Source organism: Camellia sinensis, chromosome 8, assembly GCF_055761805.1.
Source record: "Camellia sinensis isolate YWXY chromosome 8, ASM5576180v1, whole genome shotgun sequence".
Classification (NCBI taxonomy): Eukaryota; Viridiplantae; Streptophyta; class Magnoliopsida; order Ericales; family Theaceae; genus Camellia; species Camellia sinensis.
In genome coordinates, this window is record NC_138968.1 from 178,969,368 (window position 1) to 178,975,481 (window position 6,114).

The window sequence follows — 6,114 nt, forward strand, 5'->3', positions numbered from 1 at the left end:
AATTTGAATTTTTTATATTTTTATTTAAAAAAAAAAACTCAGAATTTATTAACTTTTCCTAACTCCCAAGTCTTACCCTCATAACAATATTTTAATGCATCAAGAACAAGCATAAAAAAAATTCTTTGAAATGCAACACATGAATTCTTTGAAAAGTCCCAACACATATGATTATTATCCCTCATAATAATATTTTAATGCATTAAGAACAAGTATAAAAAAAATTTCTTGAAAAGTCTAACACATATAATTATTATCAAAATATTAAATTTTAATATAATATAGTAATAAAAAAAAGATATTTAATTCATTGAAAAGTCCAACACATATGATTATTATCAAAATATTAAACTTTAATATAATATAAAAAAGAAAAAAAAAGAAGACATTTAAAAAAAATATTTAAAAATCATAATTCACATATATAGATAATTGTAAACACAATAAAATATGAGGGCATTCATGTCTACACGTTTTTTTATAAGATCTCCTCCATTATAATAAGATAGTATTTTATTTCTCTCATCTTATAATCTCTCTCTCTATATATATATCTATACTATATATTAAGCAAAAGGGGGTTTTTAACCCCAAGGCCTGTGGGAACTTCAATATTCCAATATGAATTTTTTGAATTTTTTATTAAAAAAAAAACTCAGCATTTATTAACTTTTTTCAATCCACATATTTTTTCGCATGCCTGCATTTATTGATTTGGTCAAAATTCCCTGATCAGCATTTAAAATCCCCTCATACAAATAATTATAGATACAATCTGTGTATAGTTACTGTAGTATGCACTATGGTTAGTGATAAGATTGTTAAATTATTTTTATAAAAAATCTTAAAAAACATAATTTATATATTAAAAAAAATCTAAAACAAATATAAATATCTATGATTATCCTGTGCATAGCACAGGTGATAGGCTAGTATATATTAAGAAAAATGGAGTTTCTAACCCCAAGCCTTGTGGGGGTTCCAATCTCTCAATCTTAATTTTCTAAATTTTTTATTTAAAAAAAATCTTAGCATTTATTGATTTGGTCAAAATCTCCTAATCAATATTTATTAACTTTTTCCAATCTACACGTCTTTCCACATACTTGCATTTATTGAATTGATCAAAATCTCTGATCAGCATTTCAAATCACTTCACACAAATAATTATATATACAACCCGTGCATAATTACTGCAATAACCTTTTTAATTTCTCTTATACACTATAATTAGTGATAAAATTATTAAATTATTTTTTTATAAAAAATCTTTAAAAATATAATTTATATATTAAAAAAATTTAAAATAAATATAAATATCTATAAGTATTACTTGCAGCACGGCTGATATAATAATATATAATAGTATAATACTTCCAAAGTAGCTTCGTAAATGGTGTAATGTCATTTTCTGCATGGGTTGGGGGTGTGGAGGGGAAGCAATCTCAAACCAATTGAAGTATATCACTAAACCATATTTGGGTATGGCATCATCATCTTCTTCAATCCCCATTCCTATTTTGTTCATACCCATATATATGTTTAGCTACCTATTTACAGACATATAATCCCCTGAAAAACCCTTTTGTGATTTTGTTTTTGATAAACTCTAAAGAAAACAGTCCCACCATCAGTGAAAAATCCCCCAAAGTACCACACTTTCCTTTCTTTCACCTCTCCAAACTCCCCTTTTTCTATAATAAACCCTTTACAGCTTTCATTACCATTGGTTCATTCCTTCACAGGTCTTGGCTTCTCTCTCTCTCTCTCTCTCTCTCTCTCTCTCTCTCTCTCTCTCTCGTTCCTCTTTTTATTTGTGTTTAGGGTTTATCTGGGTATATTCAGCTATTTTTCTGTTTCAAATTAACGCTCTGGTGTGATGGGGGGAGGATTAGAATGTTTTGATTGATTGTTGATTTAGAAATTCTGATTTATGTTGTGAAATTTTATGGTTAGGGCTTTTATAATGGGTGCTTTTGGTTTGTTTGAATCACGCAATGCAAGCCAAGTTTTGTTGTTGTTGATCATTTTGTTCATCTGGGTTCTTTGATTTGGCATCATGAAATGGAAGTTTGAGTTAGGGTTTTAATGGGTTTTTGTTTTTCAGTCTTAAATCTTGGTTTGAATTGAAGCTTTGTTGAATTGGAAGGGGCTTGATCAATCTAGGGTTTATCAATGGCATCATCTGGTTTCTTTCTTATCTGTATGCTTCATTCTCTGATTGCTCTGACTTGTGGAGCTATGATGATGTTTTATTCCAATGAGGTCTTTGTGTTTAGCCATGGCAGTGAAATTGCGAGTAAGCTTGTGGGATCAACACCTCATGATGAGCTCTTGATTCGTACTTCAGATTCGTTTTCTGGGTTGCTTTTGTTTGCCATTGGGTTTTTTCTGTTCATGGTGGCATTTGTTAAGGACAGAGAGTTTCAGATCTTCTTTGCTAAAGGGTGTGTGCTTCTTCATGTTGCCATGGCGATCTGGAGAGTTTACTTTGAGAGGAAGCTTGAAATACTCGGACACGATTGGCTGAGGCAGGTTGTTGGAGACATTGTATTGGCGCTTTCATGGGTATTCTTCCTTGTGTACGCTTGGAGGGAAAAGTATGATTAATTTCAGTAGAATTGAAATGTCCCTTTGATAGAAACAGAAACTTAATGTTTAGCTTTGTACTTTTGGAGGCATTATCAATGGATCTGAGCAACAATGGTGTAGAATTCTAGCTTTTTGTCATGGGGTTGTTTTGTTCCGTAGAATTTGTGTGGGTACTGAATTTTCTGAATTTAAAGAGAGGTAAAAACATGGAGCATAAATTGAATCCCAGATTGGTAAGTTCACTTGAAAATTGTTTGAGATCTTGTATATGCTTGCATTGTGGAAAAGTCAATACTAGGTGGCCTGAATCTGGGGTTTTGCATTTTCGCCAGAATTTGTTGATAGAGCATGTGAGATGAGCGTACTTTCTCTTCACATTTGTTGCTCTTTTTGCCTCCGTATAGTTGTCATTCTTGTAAATTTTTCTTCAAAGAATAATGAAAACATATGATTTCCAACTGTTTGCTCATACCCTTGCTTTCTTGTCTCCTTGTTACTTACAGCTATACTGCTTACTTTACTGATCTTATATTGGAGGTGTAATGGTTGCTTTGAAATGCTCTATCCTTAGCTGTATGAGGTTTAGAAAAGAAAAGGTTGAAATTACTCTATCTTTGAATGGTTTGTTCACATGCTTGATCTTGTGCTCATGGAGACATGTTCTACTATCAATACATGGATATGCATTTTGAATCTTTGATTGCCAATCTTGACAGTTCTACAGAAATAATTTATCGAGTTTTTCATAATAATGAACTTTTTATTTTATTTATTTTATGGTATATGTCATGTTTTATGATATTCCACATATTACCTCTTGTGATGAAAGAATTCCCAAATTGCCTCATTTACTTTCCCTTGTTCACATTTATATTCCCTGTAATTTTAGGGCACTGCTGGCAAGTTACAAATGCTGCAATTATTTTGCTAGTTTTATATTTCCTTCTTTATGGCTTATTAGTGAAATAATCTATAAATCCTCTAGATCATGTCAATGTGATTTCTGAAACGTCCTTGAGATGCGTAATGCAATTGTTACCGTCCACAGCTTGTGAATAAATTTTTAAATTTTAGCATTTCAGCAAAAAGCCATTGATTTAGTGAATAGTTTGATGATGTAGGATATAATTTGATATATGTGTACATTCAAGCAAAACCTAGTTCCATGAAAATCCAAAATCTGGATGGATGAACATGTGGTTGGTAAAACTGTAGAAGCCAGCGAAGAGAACTGCTTTCTCTGTGTGGGGTAAATCATCTACTAGTTTCATGAATTAGGGCTTATAGAAGGTTGTCCATCTTTTATTTGTCGATACCATCTGTAAAGTTTGGAAGACCATGACTGATTTTGAAGGGGAATGAATGGAAAAAATACCATGCTGTAGTAATGGAAAGTAACATTGTAAAGTATTAAATGCTTTCTTTGTTATAGAAAATTTATAATAAGAGGAGGAAATGGTGCAAGTTATCATATTTGTTTGCATTGTGTTCTGAAATTGTGAATTTTGAAAGCATTTCTAAACTTGTTTTGAAGCATGAATAGTTTCTGTGGTTGGCTTTGTATAGTATATTTGCTTTAGACTTTAGATCATAATAGAAATTGTGAAGTGTTCCTATTAGCTCTTTTTCTTTTTCTATTTTTCTCCCTCTCAAATAAACTTTGCTTCCTTTTGGGATGCATGTTGAGAAACACGGCCTTTATGGGGTTTATATTGCCAAATAATTGAATTACAGAGGGAAGATTTGTTGAATATACCTTTCCTACAGAATTCATTTCTTGCACTCTAATTTTCCAGTTTGGATATTCGCTGATAGTGAGATTGTCACCAGATGGTATGCCTCTTCATTCTCTCTCATTTTTTTGTGTAGCCATTTTCGTTTGTCATTCAATATCCCACCTTGTTTTTGGTTGATTTTATTCATAACAATTACTTTCTACATGCAGAAGCTTTAACATCGACTGACAAATTTTTATATTCAATGTGATGTGTTATATTTGTCTGCCACTGTAAAAAAAGAAGAAAAAAAAGAGGTTATCATTTTGTATAAAACAACTTTGGGCCATTGTTGGATATGCTAGTCTAGCTAGATGTTTAGTGGAACACATGAAAAAATTGTGTTATCAGATTCCTGAAACATAAATAAAACAGTTTTAAGTATCTTTGTCATGTTATTATCACAATTGCTAGCTTGTCCTGATCTACTAGAATTAGGCATGAAAGAGTCCAAGGGAACATCTTGCATCTGTGTTCTATTTTTATTTTTATTTAATACTTTCTTCTCGACAATGCTACGTAGCTCAAATTTTGTGGCTCAAAAGTGGCTCAAATGGCCAAAACGACGTCGTTTTGAGTACAGAACAACATAAAAATGGTCAAAACGACGTCATTTTGGCCATTTGATCCACTTTTGAGCCACAAAAATTGAGCTACGAGACATTTTTCCTTTCTTCCCATGCGACAGACAAAGCAAATTTACTTTACTCTCATCTCAAAGATCTGGAAAATTATTTAGTGCTGGATTATCATCATGGGACTGATCTTGTCTATTATCTACCTGACCAAAGTGAGTCAGGTCGGCTCTTTGGCTTTCAGTCCTGTGAGTCCGTGACTACTGCACTTGCGGGTTATAGGAGGTGGTTGGACAGAAAACCATCTCGATGTTTTTGAATTCAAACCCTTCTATGCTCTTATCGTATGTATACAAATAGATTCAGTTATATTTGTCTATGTATAGTTTCTCTTTATCTTTTGAGTAATGTCATACAAAAATCTCACAAGCTAGTCCTATTCAGATGCATAGATATGACAGTTGAATTCATATGCTAAAATTTTATTACTACTTGTCGTTATTGCGATATATTATTTGAATTGGTCTCCTGTCGAATATCAAAATTTCATTACTCAAAAGTCGAATTGATTTCATCAGTAAGTTGACAAATTAATCAATAGTTTATCTACAAGTGATGAAGTACAGGATTTAAGAGTAAGTTGTTGCACCTAAAACATTAGTAGTTAAGTCCTTTGGGAAACTGGAAAGCCAGTTCAGATTCAGATGTATCTTTGAGTTGGTGGAGGCAAAAATAATATCAACCCACCTTTTTTTAGCACATAAGAATTGCTAATTGAAACATTGGGTGGTTGTCATATGCGATATGATACTATATATACTTTTTCGAACCTACACTTATTTTTTTTTAAATAAAAAAATTATTTAGTGTATATAAATATTCTAAGATATTATATTTATCTCTCCTAAGATTTTTGAAAATTATAGAAATTTCCCTTGTAGTCTTAATAATTACACTAATTTTTCTTACTTTTGAAACCATTATAAAGGTTCTTTCGCTGTTATCCTTCAGTAGACTATTTAATAGAATTTGCTGATGTTATGCTGATGTCATACCAATAATGACAAAATTACCCCATAGATGTTTTATCCATTCAAATGAATAATTTCATTCACCTCCTCTCAGGTTTACATATATATTATCAAAAAGACCCATATATATTTTAACATTAT

The 6,114-nt window shown here is 31.5% G+C and overlaps 1 long non-coding RNA gene across 1 annotated transcript; it reads left to right on the forward strand.

The window, feature by feature from the left end:
• The first annotated feature begins 1,355 nt into the window (after positions 1-1,355).
• On the forward strand, positions 1,356-3,061 carry LOC114316532 (uncharacterized). The gene is made up of 2 exons (XR_014338771.1): positions 1,356-1,745; positions 2,108-3,061. It is a non-coding gene; the product is annotated as an uncharacterized LOC114316532 (long non-coding RNA).
• Positions 3,062-6,114: the final 3,053 nt, after the last annotated feature.